Source organism: Pan paniscus, chromosome 16 (assembly GCF_029289425.2).
Source record: "Pan paniscus chromosome 16, NHGRI_mPanPan1-v2.0_pri, whole genome shotgun sequence".
NCBI lineage: Eukaryota > Metazoa > Chordata > Mammalia > Primates > Hominidae > Pan > Pan paniscus.
In genome coordinates this window covers 40,107,555-40,124,575 of record NC_073265.2, presented here as the reverse complement: position 1 = coordinate 40,124,575, position 17,021 = coordinate 40,107,555, and the positions used below count along the sequence as shown (strand labels likewise).

At 40.5% G+C, this 17,021-nt stretch overlaps 1 long non-coding RNA gene across 5 annotated transcripts in view; it reads left to right on the top strand.

The window, feature by feature from the left end:
- The window catches only part of LOC103783197 (uncharacterized), a 117,870-nt gene that overhangs the window by 30,308 nt on the left and 70,541 nt on the right, over window positions 1-17,021 (top strand). For 4 of the 5 annotated variants that reach the window (XR_004666510.3, XR_010109915.1, XR_010109916.1 and 1 more), the window contains exon 2: window positions 3,293-3,447. This is a non-coding gene — a long non-coding RNA (uncharacterized LOC103783197). Of the gene's footprint in view, window positions 1-3,292; window positions 3,448-7,316; window positions 17,014-17,021 lie in introns of those variants that run through there. The other variant, XR_008621129.2, reaches the window with a different exon arrangement.

Below are 17,021 nucleotides of genomic sequence, written 5' to 3'. Positions count from 1 at the left end.
AGCCTCTGCCTCCCAGGTTCAAGCGATTCTCCTGCCTCTGCCTCAGCCTCCCAAGTAGCTGGGACTAAAGGCATGCGACACCATGCCTGGCTAATTTTTGTATGTTTTGTACATATAGGGTTTCACCATGTTGGCCAGGCTGGTCTCAAACTCCTGACCTCAAGTAATCCACCCACCTCGGCCTCCCAAAGTGCTGGGATTACAGGTGTGAGCCACTGCGCCCATCCGATTCTGTGTACTTTTTAAAGCATGTTGTCTAAATGGGATTCAGTGTCCCCAGGTCTAGCATAAGCAGGCGCTTTGCACAGTCACCACTGCTCTGATATACTTTTTAAAAATTGCTTCCAAGTCTGGCTTCCCTCTAGACAGAGTGCCCTTTATGTGTTATCCATCTTTGTTTCCCCAGCACCCTACTCCAAGTAGAAACTCAGTGAATGATATCGTTAATAAATGAATGAAAGTATAACAACCCCATGAATTTCCTTTCATTTTACCTCTCTGAGCCTCAATTTCCTCATTCTTCATATAAAGGGCTTGGACTATTGATTTCTCAAGTCTTGCCTTCTTTAACATCTCTGATTTTGTGACAGACTTGCACTTAACAAGGCTCTTTAACGACCTATTCCAAAGGGTTTTCTAACAAAAACAACAGTAATTTTTTAAAATACATTTTTGTGTTCTAGTTTATGTAACTTCATCTTATGCTCTTGGTATCCCTGTGAGGTAATCTAAGAATGTAAGGCTCTGCACAAGAGATGCCTGCACAAGGATGTAGGAGACGGACTTGCAAAGTGGTTCACTAAGGTATTCTCCGTTAGTAGGAGGTTTGCCAACCGAATTTCTTTCATTCCACATCTGCCATGAGGCAGGGTGAATTGGCAGACTTCCCCAATGTGAAAGGAAGCTGCAATTCCCAACTCAGTCACTAGATGGCTACGTAACTGCATCCAGAGGGGACAGACAAGGAAAACAACTCCGTCCCAGAACCAGAATCCACCCAGAACCAGAATCGTCCCAAAGTGGCAGTAAACCAAATTAGCCTTTTTTTGGGAGCTTTCTAGATGTAAAATGGTTAGGAGGTGCTGAGTATTCTGAAATACACCGTGAGGGCATTACACTGAAAATGCTACTCATTCTGTTCCTGGATAAGTTAAAAGAATAACCGTAATATTTTTATCCTCCATCTGGTGGCTTTTGTTTTTTTTATCTTACTCTTTCCTCTCTTCGTTCTCCATCATCCATCAGAATTCATAAGAAGGGGCACAAGGGCAAATTTCCTTCTTTTTTTTTTTTTTTTTTTTTTTGAGACGAAGTCTTGCTCTGTCACCCAGGTTGGAGTGCAATGGCGCGATCAACCTCTGCTTCCCAGCTTCGAGCTATTCTCATGTCTCAGCCTCCCGAGTAGCTGGGATTACAGGCGTGTACCACCATGCCAGGCTAATTTTTGTATTTTTAGTAGAGAAGTGCTTTCACCATGTTAGTCAGGTTGGCCGCGAACTCCTGACATGAGGTGATCCACCCGCCTCAGCCTCCCAAAGTGCTAGGATTACAGGCGTGAACCACCGCGCCCGGCCTAAGGGCAAATTTTTTATGATCCCATTACTGAAACACACTTAAAATGTATCAAGGGACAGTAAGTTTACAAGTTAATCAGTAGCCCTCCAGGTGGAATTTTTAAAGGAGACCAAGTTTACGGTTTTATGAAAGAAAACACCCTCACAAGTTTCAAGAACATTTGGAAACTTCTGTATCAGATCAGATAAAAATCCATACAAATAGGTATTCTTTCCTTGATAATTGCTGTAACATTATGTGTATATGACTCCAGATGTTTTTTTCTTTTTTCTTTTTCTTTTTCTTTTTTTTTTTTGAGATGGTGTCGCCCAGGCTGGAGTGCAGTGATGCAATCTTGGCTCACTGCAACCTCTGCCACCCAGGTTCAAGTGATTCTCCTGCCTCAGCCTCCCGAGTAGCTGGGACTACAGGCACACACCACCACGCCCAGCTAATTTTTGTATTTTTAGTAGAGACATGGTTTTACCATGTTGACCAGGATGGTCTTGATCTCTTGACCTTGTGATCCACCTGCCTCGGCCTTCCAAAGTGCTGGGATTACAGGATTGAGCCACCGCACCCAGTCCGGGTGTTTTTTTCAAAGTACATAGTAGCATACGTTTCTTTATAAAAATAAAAACTAGCATTTAGAAATAATCTTTACAATTTTATTATAAAAAGAACTATTGATCAAACTGAAGACTGAGCTCTGATTTTTTTATTTTGCCCAAATTCCTACCTAAGGAGTCTACGAAGTCATGCACTACAAACCATAAATTCTTATCAAATGGGTTTTATTTGACCCTATATATCGTGACACACTTTTCATTCTAACTCTGGCATAACATTATGAGACAAGGAAAAAATATTTAACCCCAAAATATATTTCCTTGCCATACCTTGAAATTGCCCTGCAAAGTATCTTGTGGGAAAAATCCACATTTCCCTTTTGTTTTCCTTTTCTTTCCAGATCCAGGAGATAATCAACTAAGAGCCAGGCACCCTTTTATGTCTGATAAGAAACATTTTACAACCTGCTTTCTCTCTGAACTCTGCTATCTGAGAGATTCCTCTGCATAATAAAACCTGGTCTCTATGATCCTTTTTCTTTTCTTTTTTTTTTTTTTTTTTTTGAGACAGAGTTTCACTCTTGTTGCCCAGGCTGGAGTGCAATGGCACGATCTCAGCTGACCGCAACCTCCGCCTCCCGGGTTCAAGCGATTCTCCTGCCTCAGCCTCCCGAGTAGCTGGGATTACAGTCATGTGCCACCACACCTGGCTAATTTTGTATTTTTAGTAGAGATGGGGTTTCTCCATGTTGGTCAGGCTGGTCGCGAACTCCCGACCTCAGGTGATCCGCCCACCTCAGCCTCCCAAAGTGCTGGGATTACAGGCGCAAGCCACCACGCCACAGCCTCTATGATCCTTTTTTTTAACTTGAACATTCCTTTGCATTAACCCCAGGTCTTCAGGTGAACTCAACCAATTGTCAACCAGAAAATGTTTAAATTTACTTATAGCCTGGAAACCCCCGCTTTGAGGTGTCCCACCTTTCGGAACCAAACCAATGTATTTCTTAAATGTATTTGATTGATGTCTCATGCCTCCCTAAAATATATAAAACCGAGCTGTACCCCGACCACCTGGGTCATATGTTCTCAGGACCTCCTAAGGGCTGTGTTATAGGCCATGGTAACTTATATTTGGCTCAGAATAAATCTCTTCAAATATTTTACAGGGTTTGACTCTTTTCACCAACAATAATCTGGTGCCCAACATTGGGCCTCAGAGAAGACTCAGGACCCTGAAGGAGTTGCCCAAAACTGGAGCTAAGGTACCAGCAGGAGACCATTGAAGCCTCACCGAATTCGAGCTTCTCCTTCGGTGGAACTGGTAAGTTCTCCTGAGCCCCAACCTCCTGTTTTGGTTGACGGTCCTTGATTTATTCTAAGCTGATTTTTTCCTCTCTGTCTTTTCTCCTAGGAAGTTGGTTAAAATCTTAATTTTAGTTTCAGAAGTGCATTCAAAAGGATCTTTCTCCATTGCCTTTTCTCTCAAAATTAATCTCAATTGGCTTGTCTGTGCACACTTTGCGTGAGGAACTGAACTGTTGTTTTTCATAAGTAAGTGAGAGACTGAGTTCCTCAGCTCTGAAGTGAAAGGGCATTTTGCTCCTCCCAGCTGAAAGGCACCTCTGGGTGACCGGGGGCCTCGTGGGAGTGTCTGCAGAGGTTGGGGGGTTGATCCCCTGTAATGTGCAGCGGCCCTATAGGAAACTCTCCAACAAATATTAATTTAAAAAGGCTCATCCAGGAAATGCACATAAGGGCTGATCACCCAGAGTCTTGAGCCCTCTCAGAGGTGATAGACCTCTGAAGAGAGAAATTGAGACACGTAAGAGTGTAGAAATAACTCAGTGGTGACACACTGTGGAGTGCTACTGACAGGCAGCACATATCGATCCACCACACAAAAACCTTAGGCCGCAGGTCAGTTCCCTAAAAAAAAAAAAAAAAGATAGGAAATAAATCCTCCAAAAAAGAGGAAAGGCAAGGAGAGTGGCCCCCTGTGGGCACTCCAACTGAGTTTATGTTTAATAATTGTGGTGCCTTTACTTGCAAGTATTTATGTAAATGGAAAGATCTTACTAAAGATGACCTAGGTTTAAGGTTTCCGAAATAGGGAACTTTGATATTCCTAAATTGGCTTTCCTGCATGCTAGATTAGACAAATTAGGCTCCCAAATCAAAGAAAATGAATGGCAATCGTACTTTAGCTGGCATCTAGAATCATCAAAAAGAGGGAAAGATAAGCTTGCCTCCCTCCAGGAAGTTAATTTAAAAATTTTTGAAACTGTTTCAGAATTTAAAAAACCAGTAAAAGTCACTTCTGAAATCAGGAAGGCTCCAGAAACTGACTCCCCTTCTGCTCCTCCTGACCCTCTACTCTCTGAACTTCCTTATCCAGACAATTTCATTTTTCCTCCTCCTTTCCCTCCTCCCTTGCCTCAAACCACAGGGGGACCAGAAATAGCTGCAGAAAATAATATAGTAGTTGCTCCTTTTAGAGTAAAACCCATAAGCAGAGGGGATTCTAACATAATATATGCCCCCTGGACCAAATCATAGTTAAGTCCCTGGTATCTGGATTCCTCAATCCGATTGAAGATCCCTTTGGGTTTGCTTAGGAATTCCAGTTAAGTCTTAAGATTTATGACCCAGGGTTCTCTGACCTATATCAGTTGATTCAGTTACTGGTCTCCAAAAACAAAGCTGAAGAATGGTTTAGAGTACCAGATTGGAAACAGCCTTTAGAAGATTTTGACAAAATAGATGCAACTGGAAGAGAGAAATGCAGAGAGCTCTGCAATCGCCTCTGTGACACTGTACCACAGATATTCCCCAAGGTTATAGATTGATAGATTGAGCAAAGGTGCAACAATGTAAAATACACCCAAACGAGATCATGCCTGACTTTTATATCAGGTTTGAAAAGACATTCAAAGAGTTTTCAGGAATACCTCCTGAAAACTTTGAGCACGGTAAAAGTGACACCTAACTTAATTCTGAGTTTATTCAAGGTTTAAATAAAGAGTTAGCAACCCTAATAAAGAAGAATAATGTGACTTGGGCTTCCTTTCCCACTAGCCACCTAGTCACCCTAGCTGACCAGTTGTCACAAGCAATCGTGAAGAAAGAAAAGGAAATAGTCTCTAAAATTATAAGTTTACAACTAAAACAACTTAGTAACCAAGTTGGGAGTTTGCAAGGGTCCCATGGTCTCCAGAGATCTAAGCAACCCCAAGAGGAAGCAATTTGCCACTATTGCAAAAAGAAAGGACATTTTTAAAAATAATGTAAAAAACTTAAATGGGTGCTTGCTCAACATGGGCAAAGGACCCCAAAGGAAGGCACCAGAACAACTCAAAAATCAGAATAAGGATGCTCTGAGGGAATAGAGAGGGTTTTCCCCCTACTTCTAACTAATGCTTTAGGAGAAGTAGAAATATCCATAAATGGGGAAAATATCAAAGCCCTTGTCGACACCAGCACTACACTGTCAGTCTGCAACCCTACCTTGATTAAAAACCCTCTCCCTTGGAGTAAAGAAAAAGTACACATGGTAGGGGTTTCAAACTCTCCTATTATAGCCTTTAAATCAAATGCCCTTCAATTTCAACTAGGAGAACTAGTGAGGGATCACATTTTTCTTATAGTAGATAGTGTCCCACACACACCTGCTGGAACGGGATTTCCTAGAGACCCGTAATGCTCATATCTCATTTTCACAAAAGGGAGAAATTATTCTCAACTTGGGAGACTTACAAAAACCCACATGTAGTATTGTGCTTGGGAAAGTCAATCAAGATTCTGGACAGGAAGAATTAGAGCCTTTCTTATCTAAAGTACCAGACTCCTTATGGGCAAGCTCTTCCACAAATATTGGGAGAATTAAGTCAGCAGTCCCTATAGAGATAACCATAAATAAATCCAAACCTCTGCCAAATGTAAGGCAGTATCTCCTTAGACCTGAAGCCTTCCTAGGAATCAAACCAATCATTCAGGACTATTTAGACAAAGGACTCATAATAACCTGCACCAGCCCCTGTAGTACACCAGTCCTCCCAGTTAAAAAGCCAAATGAGAAAGGCTGGAGATTTGTTCAAGACCTAAGAGCTATAAATAAAATAATAGTTCCTAGACACCCTGTTGTTCCTAACTCCCACATCTTACTGTCCAATATTCCTATCACTGCAGCCACCTCTCTGTTATTGATTAATGTAGTGCATTTTTCAGCATACCTGTAGAGCAAAATAGCCAGTATCTTTTCACTTCCACTTGGGAAAATCACCAATACACATAGACAGTCTTACCCCAGGGCTACTCTGAATGTCCTACTTATTTTTCTCAAACACTAAAGGCAGATTTAGATGACATTGAATTTCCAAATGAATGTACTCTAACTCAGTATGTGGATGATTTATTGTTCGTCCTCCCTATCAAAATGCAGAGAAGATACAGTCCTTAAACAGCTTGCTTTTAAGGGACACAAAGTGCCAAAAGATAAATTACAATTTTGCCTCCCCCAAGTTAAATATTTGGGACATATGATTTCCCCAAGGGGGCTTTTAATAAACCCTGAGAGAATCTCTGCTGTTATGACATTTCCCCTGCCCAAAACTAAAAAGCAATTAAGAGGCTTCTCACGGTTAACAGGCTATTACAGGAGCTGGATTCCATACTACTCCTTAATTGCTCAACCCCTACATAAAAAACTAAAACAGACCCAGCCAGACCCAATCCACTGGGAAGAGAGGGAAAAAACAACACATAGAAGATCTAAAACAGGCTCTCACCCAAGCACTTGCTATAGGCCACCCCAATTACAGTCTTCCTTTTTCCCTCTTTGTACATGAAATAAATGGGAATGCTCTAGGAGTATTAACTCAAAAACATGGTGACAATCACAGACCAATTGGTTATTTTAGTCAACAGTTAGATCGAGTTGCAAGGGGGCACCCTCCTTGCATGAGGGCTATATCAGCTGCAGCCACATTATGCAAAAACATTGAAGAATTTGTCCTAGGGTCCCCTCTGACCATCTATGTCCCCCACTCGTGAAATCTCTTCTAAGCTGTCACTACACTTAACAATATTCTGTTAGCCACCTTGCCTCTTATGAGGTACTCCTGCTTTCTGCCTTCAACATCACTTTGAAGTGCTGTAACACTCTTAACCCTGCTACCCTGGTCTCCCTTCCAGGTGGACAACAAAAGGAAGAGGAACATGACTGCACTCTACTAACTAATATCTTACTCTCCTCTAAGGAAGATTTATAGGAAAACTCCCATTGAGAATGCTGAATTAATTTGGTTCACAGATGGTTCTTATTTAAGGGATATTACCAGGCAGGATACACCATCACTTCCATAACAGACATAATCGAAAGTGCCCAACTCCAAGGAGTCAAATCAGCCCAGATGGCTGAATTAATAGCATTAACTAGACACCAACTGAAGGATTCTTTACAACCCCTCCGGAAAGGACCTTTTCAGGTGCTTTTAACCAACTCTTGCTCTGCACGTTAAAGAGAGTCGCTTCTTGGATTCACATTTTACACCTAAAATGAGCACCTGACCACATCCTGACCGCCCCTGAACTTCCGCAGCAGTCTCTGACACCCACCTGCAAATCAAGAGAACACTGGAGGCTCAGCCAATCTCTAGGGCTACAACAAAGTCAACATACTTCCAGAGATGCTGGACCAGGCTAGTCTTCATGAACCCTAAAATAACCATCATTCTTACTTTCCTTGCTATAGAATATTGCTAAAACCCAAATGTTTTAACTGAGACCCCTAAGAAGCTGTTTGGAATCTATGCAATCTTCTTTGGTATAACTTTCTAAATGGATGTGGCTATACATTCCCTTGCTAAAGCCAGGAAAATGTTTTACTTGTTCATTCTCATTCCCACAATCTCCTCTGTCTACCTACCCCACACTCCTCTTTTCAAACCTGAAAATTTCTCCCAGTTCCCTGTAAACCTCAGCAGTCTTCCTGCAGGCAGAGCCCACATCATTTGGTATGATATAGACCAGGAGGAAATGAAGACTGTTATATGGAAGAGCACCATTCTAAACATTCCCCAAGGTCCCCACTTTTTAGGTACCCCTATTATAGGGCTGCAACCAAATATGACACCCTGCAGGAATACTTTTTCTAACAATGCCTCAGGATGATCACTGAGGGGGTCTAACCAGGTAGAACGTTGCATAACAATAGATATTGGGGATGATCACTTGAGACAACTGCCTTGTTACAATGTCTCCTGTGTAAACTGCCATAGCATGGCCTGCCCAAATAACTACCAGCCCTGTGCTTGTGGCTGGATGCTCCTATCCAGTACCAACCACACTGACACTGCCCTTAAATAACTATTTATGGAAGTCAATTGGTGGACAGAAGTCCCTGACAGCACAAATTCCACCCTAAAACCAGGGCGCCACTGGGAAGCCTCATGGAATACCCAGACAAGAGCATACTTAGGTGTAACCTCCACTCACCTAACAATTGTTTGGGATACCCAGCGGTTCTGCATTGACTCCATTTATCCAAATTGTACAAATGGCATCAGTATACAATGGCAACAGCATTCTTGATGGATACACGAAAATTGGCCACCCAAAAAACTAAAGCATGACCTCACTGGAGGAGTCAGAGCTGGGCAAGGCATACTGGGGCAAGCTGAGTTCATGGCTAATGAAGAGAGACATTCTTTAGAAAAAAAAATCCCTATCAAAAATAGGCCACATTGAAGGAATGCTATTCCAGGAAGAGGGAAAAGGATGGGAAGCTGCTTTAAAAGATAATGCAGCACTCATCAAATGGATAGAAGAAACCAGACAAACCATGAAAACATACTCCCAAATCCAAAGATGGGAACAAGCATGTACTCTTACCTGATAGGGGCTCATGTCTATTTTATTACAAATGGAATCAGAGGTGGATATGAAGCAATGGTCTACAATTCTCAGTACTGAGGCACAATCCAAACACCTGTGGAAAATATGTGGTCCTCCAAACTTATGGAGATTTTTGGACGTTAAGTGTGATCTTAAACATTGTATTCTCAGAGCACAGGCACCGAAGTTAAATGAGGCTCAAAGGTACTACCCCTGGGAAATAGGTGGGCTATTTTAGCTGATAATAACTCATGGTATTCCATCTCCCTTTCAGATTATGAAAAGAGAAAAGGAGAATGGCTATGGCCTCAAACCAATTGGAACCCTGATTTTCCTAAACTTGGCCTCTAATATCCACCCCCATGGAACATAGCATCTGGTATATAAGGAAGGGCCATTTCTGTTGGGAGGGACAACAAAATGACACTGTAGAATTACATGACTTCTCCTGTAACAAAACCTCCTTTTCTCTCCCAAATACCAGTATATGGTGCAATACAAAGGTGGTGGGAAAAATAGATTTGTCCACTGTTAATAAGTCCTATAACAATTTAGACATTGAGGGCCAGGCATTCCTTGCATTTGATTTATACCCTCCTCAGGATGTTATACCCATGGAGATAAATTGGCCGGAAGAGAGACTAAATTTATTAGATTCTGATTTAGTGTCAGTCCTATAATCCTCAAATAAGATTTATCATAAGGTTCAAACGACCCTTGATAAGGAGGGTAAACACATTGTGAGTCTGATCAAAGAATATGATGATGCATGCAGTGGTGTTTTTTTTGCTGGTTAGGTTGTTTACTGCCCTCTGACTCTACCTGTAACCTTCTTGGATGCCTAATCTTTGCTATCTTGGGTATTTTGGCATTCGTCTCGGTATTTATCTTGGTATTTGTCACTGTATTAGCATTATATATCTCTTGTAAATGTTATGCCAGTTACAGCAAAATGAACAAGGCACAATTAAAGACCCAGATCATGATAGCTCACAAAGTAGATATGATCTGGGATTTTTTTATACTAAACCCTAGGTCTGACTCCATCTCACCCCTTAAACTACTGGTTATTACACCAGGTCAGACCATTTCCTCCCCCCATGATCCAAATTGCAAATACTTAAAATTATTATCACCCAACCAGACTACTCTAGGAACGAGCGTTCCTAGCATTGTGGGACCTGTTGCTGTTTGTTGGCCCGCATATGCATTTTGTGGAATGCTTTTTGGCCAAGAAGGGGGATGGAGGACTAAGCTCTGTTTTTCATTTTGCCCAAATTCCTACCTAAGGGGTCCAGGGAGTCATGCCCTACAAACCATAAATTCTCATCAGATGGGTTTTATCTGACCCTGTATATCACGACTTACTTTTCAATCTGACTCTGGCATAACATTATGAGACAAGGAAAAAATACTTAATCCCAAAATATATTTCCTTGCCATACCTTGAAATTGCCCTGCAAAGTGTCTTGTGGAAAAAATCCACATTCTATAGAGAATCCCCTTTCCCTTTTGTTTTCCTTCCTTCCTTTCCAGATCCAGGAGATAATCAACTAAGAGCCTGGCACCCTTTTAGGTCCAATAAGAAACATTTTACAACCTGCTTTCTCTCTGAACTCTGCTATCTGAGAGATTCCTCTGCATAATAAAACTTAGTCTCCACAATCCTTTATCTTAACCTGAACATTCCTTTCCACTGATCCTAGGTCTTCAGATAAACTCAATTGTCAACCAGAAAATGTTTAAATTTACCTATAGCCTGGAAACTCCTGCTTTGAGTTATCCCACCTTTCTGAACCAAACCAATGTATTTCTTAAATGTATCTGGGTTGTTTGTTTGTTTGTTTGTTTGAGATGAAGTCTCACACTGTCACCCAGGCTGGAGTGCAGTGGCACAATCTTGGCTCACTGCAACCTCCACCTCCTGGATTCAAGTGATTCTCCTGCCTCAGCCTCCCAAGTAGCTGGGATTTCAGGTGCGCACCACCATGCCCAGCTAATTTTTGTATTTTAGTAGAGATGGGGTTTTACCATGTTGGTCAGGCTGGTCTCAAACTCTTGACCTCAAGTGATCCGCCCACCTCAGCCTCCCAAAGTGCTGGGATTACAGGCGTGAACCACCGTGCCTAGCCTTTAAATGTATTTGATTGATGTCTCATGCCTCCCTAAAATATATAAAACCAAGCTGTACCCCAACCACCTTGGGCACATGTTCCCAGGACCTCCTGAGGGCTGCGTCACAGGCCATGGTCACTTATATTTGGCTCAGAATAAATTTCTTCAAGTATTTTACAGAGTTTAACTCTTTTCATCGACAAAACGTCGACAAATCTGACTCGGCATCTTCTTCTCTTACTATGAATATTCATGGCCTTTAGTAAAGTTGTGTTCAATTATTTCTTTTTATCTTTTAAAAATAATTAAATTTATTTAGACCTCCTTCTAAATCCTTAAGCGTTATTGGCATTTCTGCTACAAACGTATTCTCACCAATTCCTACCAATTTTCTCTCATTCTTTGAAATTACACATTTGAAGATTGAACCTAGGTTATATTTTTTAGGTTGATTTATCACTTTTGAAACATGTTACTTTATTTTATTATCATTGCTTCTCTTGGTTTTGGGCCCTACTAACTTTAGGTGGGATTAGCACACTTTACTATTCATCCTTCTATTGTCTTCATGGAAGTTCTGTGACACTGCAGTTTTGTTCATTCTTTAGCATTTTAAATGCCTGGATGGGATAAAAACAGACAGAAAAGCAAAACATAAATAAAGAAATAGCTATTTTGGCAACCGCAGAGAACAATTTCAACTACATGTTAGCATTTATATAGATAAAATGAAATAATGAATGTGAAGGCACTTTGAAAGATACAAAAGTATGCCATGCAAATGTAAATGAACATAATATTTGGCTTGACTTCAAGTGGAAATCAAGAACTGCGAAAATAATGGCTTGTTATGATTTACCAAATGCCTGGGGTTAAATATCTGGGGTGAGAGCATGGAGACACATAACTAACATCATTTCTTAAACTACTTGAATACTCTTTACATTATTTACTTATTGGTGTTCTGGCTACTGTTGTGACTCTTAACACATCTTAGTAACTGAGCAATGGAAGAATGCATTTTTACAGTAACCCAGAGATTACAGTGAATATCAGGGACATAAATCAGCACAAAGTCTTAAAAGTGATTGGTTTGACAAGACGGAGCCAGTGTAATGTGACTTTTCTATTAGCTTGGCTATAAAGTTGGCTATTAACTTAGCACTTAATTGGATCCTCCTGCAGGGAAACCATAAGAGCATTCAGTCCTGCAGGCTAAAAGAACATGGTGTACCTGTTGAATAGTGTTTAAGGTACTTTAAAAGTCTAGTTATAATTGAGTAATGACTAAACACAACTCTATTATATCAGACTTTTAGAGGTGGTAGGTATAGTGTCTATCTACACAAAATTGTGTCTGAACATCTGAGTCTGAATCCATTTACAAACTGTGTGCCTTTGATCATATATTTTAGCCTTTATGAGGCTGTTTCTTCATCTGTATACTAAAAGTATCTGTCCTTCTTACTTCCAAGAATTATAGGAATGAAGTCAGATCATACACAGGAAAGAGCTTTAGAGACATAAACACCACACAAACATTAATTATAATTACCAAATGTAACTATCATATTTTACAAATGAGGAAACCGAGGCCCAGAAGAGCTGAATGATTTGGTTAAGGAGCTATTGTGGCTGAGTTAGATCTAGAATACAAATTTTCAAGGCCTCTTTTCTTTTCAGTATATCAATCAGTACTGGTTTTTGACATTTTATATATACTAAGGTCTCCATCCATGACTCATTTACATACAATTTATTACCCAGCCATAAAAAGTAATTAAAATTTAACTTTAAGTTTGTTGGAAGCTAGATTTAATTACTATGTATGTTTAGATGCATTACTGAACTTCCAACTGTAGCTGGGCTAGTCCCTGAAGGAAAAAGGTTTTTGTTTTTATTTTGCATGTCAGTGCTTGGTTAAAATGTCTGTTTTTATAAGAGAGTCACATGAGATACTCTAAACCCTAAATCTAATTACTGGGAAGAATCTAAAAAACAAATCCAAACCTTGTATGAAAGCCAAACCTTCATTGTACTTTCCAGTCTTCCGAAAATAACATTTTTCATCTTCATCCTAGCATATATTTTAAACCTTTAATTTTGCTATTCACATAAAAAGGATGAGTTGTAGCCTCAAAGATATTTTATTCTAATATGATTTTCATCCTAATAAATTTATCAATCATGTGTGAAAATAGCATTATACCTAAAGATACTTTTGTTTTAAATAAAGCTATTTTGAGTTTTTTCTTACAATTTGTGATGGATTAGGACTAAATAATGTCTAAAGTTTGCCTCTAACTCTAAGCTCCTATGAACTAAAATTCAGAATTATAAGAGGAAACTAGATCAATATTTATTTTTCCAGCTACAGTTGCATGGAGATTTGAGACTAGTTTCATTTTCACAGAAAACAAATACACAAGGACATGTTCATCCTTGAGGCCTTATTAAGGAGTGTTTTTCGAAGCTTTGTGAGGCAAGGCACAGTGGCTCACGCCTGTAATCCCAGCACTTTGGGAGGCCGAGGCGGGTGGATCACCTGAGGTCAGGAGTTCAAGACCAGCCTCGGCAACATGGAGAAACCCTGTCTCTACTAAAAATACAAAAATTAGCTGGGAGTGGTGGCATGCGCCTGTAATCCCAGCTACTTGGGAGGCTGAGGCAGGAAAATCGCTTGAACTCAGGAGGCAGAGGTTGCAGTGAGCCAAGATCATGCCACTATCTAGCCTGGGTGAAAGAGCAGGACTCTGCTCAAAAAAAAAAAAAAAAAAAAAAGCTTTGTGAGTGTGTGGTAGTTTAATTTTACAGTGTTCCACTATGGAGAACACATGGATTTTGTATCTGAAGATTTGGCTCATGTACTAGCTGATCTTAAGTCTCTCTAACTCTCAATTTTCTAATCTTTTAAATGGGGTTTTTTCAACCAGATGCCCAAACTTAACCTATAAGATTTATTTTTTAAAGGAAGGGGGAGGGCAGGGTATTGAAATAATCTAGAAAAGCTATTATTTTAAAGCTAGAATTTTTCAGTCTAGAGAAAGGTAAAAACTTGACTATGCATTGCATTCACCCTTTGTTCTGGAAAAAATACCCAACTGGGCCCTTTACAAAAAGTAAAACTTGTAGCTAATCTGGATCATGAAGAGCACTTTGAGAAAACCTAACTGCAGATATTTCCAGCAGAGAAGCTAACTAGATATTCTGGTTAGTAAAGCAATTATTATGAGTTTCTGAGCTTGTACTTCATCTCTGCCTGCTTTGTTGCTTTTGAGTTTGAGGCAGTGTCTCTTTTCTTTCCATATGAATCTAAATGGATTGGGCAGCCTTCTTCCTTGTGCATGGGAAAATATGTATTCTTGCCTGAGAAGGTGCTGTCCAGAAATCTGAAGCTGAGGCCCAGGAGATGGCAGAGTGTTCCTTACTTGACACAGAATGCCACATCACCAGCCCATACCTGAGCTGTGCTGTTTGCCTTATTTCTCCAAGAATATATGAGCTTCAGCCCCTTCCTCCATTTTCCAGAAGTGCCAAAAGAAAAGGTCAACAAAGCTAACAGCTGAAGCATCTCTATGCTAGCAATTTTCCCACGAAGTGGTTGAGATGAGATCTTGAACTATTTTAACGCAAACAAAATTCTTGTGTCCAAACTTCTAAATCACTTTAAACATTCTATTCAAAGTTTTTCAACCCAATGGTTTTTCTTTATTCTGACTAATTTTGTGAAAGGAGGGAATGGATATTTTATCATAAGAGAGTGACTAGGCATTCAAGAAGTGCTTGTGCAATGAGGAGGAATTATTGAGTCCTTCCAGAAGTGAGTGAAGGGAGAGGTGACACTGTGTAGCACAGATATACTGACAAGAGCTCCTCAACAGGGTTTGATGATTCTGATAGTCATCTCCATTTGGGTTATGTTTAAGGGATGTTCTCCTGGAATCTGCCTGACACCTGTTTTTTTCCTTGTCTTAGTTCAGGCTACTATACCAGAATATCATAGACTGGATGGCTTAAACAGCAAACATTTATTTCTTGCAGTTCTGGAGGCTAGGAAGTCTAAGATCAAAGTGCTGGAAGATATGATGTCTGGTGAGGGCCTGCTTCCTGGTTCATAGATGGCCATCTTCTCACTGTGTCCTTACATGGCATAAAGAGGGCTAGAGAATTCTCTGAAGTCTCTTTTATAAGGGCACTAATCCCATTCCTGAAGGCTTCACCCTCATGACCTAATCACCTCCAAAGGCCTCACTTCTTAATACCATCATATTGGGGTTTAGGATTTCACCATATGAATTTGCAAGGCACACAGACATTCAGTCCATACATTTCTAGTCCCTTTCTCCTGAGGTCAGTATGTATTAAAGGAGCAGAATCTTACTCCTTTCCCCTTGGAAGGTATGCTTCAGTGGAAAGGCAAAGATCGCAGTATTTTAGACATCTCCAGATATTGTGTCCATAAGAGGGAAGGCTGTCAGCATGGGCAATTTAAATTAATTTGTCTTTTCTTTTTATGGACTTGCTATGTCTACAAAAAGCAAACTTATCAAATTAAATTAAATATATGCCTTCATTTAACAAATATTTATTGAGGGCCTATCTTAGACACTATTCCAGGCACTCAAGATACAGTAATGAATAAGACAAAGTCTCTGCCTTCCCAGAGTTTGCGTTCCAGTGGGGATAGGGAGACAATAACAAATAGGTAGATACACAGTAAGCCAGGTGGTAAATGCAACAAGAGAAAAATACAGCAAGTTAAGGAGGATACGGAGTGTCATTATATTTGGGGGAAGGGTTGTAACATATTGATTTCTGTTTCAGATATCTATTGCCACACAACAAAACACCCTAAATCCTATTGGTTAAAAAATATTAGCTGGGTGTGGTGGCATGCACCTATAGTCTCAGCTAGTCAGAAGGCTGAGGCAGGAAGATTGCTCGAGCCCAGGAGTTTGAGTTTACAGTGAGCTATGACTGTGCCACTGCACTGCAGCCTGCGTGACAGAGTGAGACCCTGTCTCTAAAATTAAAAAAAAAAAAAAATTTTTAAGAAAAAAATGTATGATCTTGTAGGTTCCCTGGGGTAAACAGTTGCGGTCATATGGCAAATCAGGCCAGGGTTATCTGAATAATTGAATGGGCTGGACATTCCAAACGGCTTTTTCATTCACATGGCTGGCCCCTCAGCTGGGAAGGCTGGAACAACTGGGGTCTGGCCAGGCATCACTCTGTCTGCACATGACCTTTCTATGTGGCTATCTTGGGCTTTCTCACAACATGGTGGGATTGAGTAGTCAGGCTTCTCCCATGCTGGTGGCTTCTCCTGAAGCAAATATTCCAAAAACTCCAGGTGAAAACTGCAAGGCTTCTTATGATGTAGCCTTGGAAGTCAGGCAAGCATCACCTCCACTACATTCTGTTGGTCAAAACAAGTCACAGGGATCACTAGATTCAGGGAGAGAGGACTCTATGAGGCTGAGAATATTGGAAGATGTGGCTCATTAGGGGGCCATTTTTGGACACTAGCTACCACAGTTATTAAAGGGATGGCCTCACTGATAAAGTGATATTTGAGCAGAGATAGAAGGGAAGCCAGGGAGAAGCCGTGTGGGTATCTAGAAGAGATCTCCTAGCAGGGTGAACAGCAAACACAATGTCCTGAGGCAGAAGTAGTCGTAATATGTTTCTGAAAACAAGGAGACCAGTGTGGACAGAGTGAGATTAGTGGAGAGAAGTAGAAGTCATTCAGATAGGGAAGGAGGGGTTAGATGATATATAGCCTTATAAGCTTTTTAAGGACTTGAAATTTTATTTGGAGTGATACGAGAAGCCAATCCATGATATTGAGGAGAAGGATGATACGATATGACTTCTATCTTTGTTTTT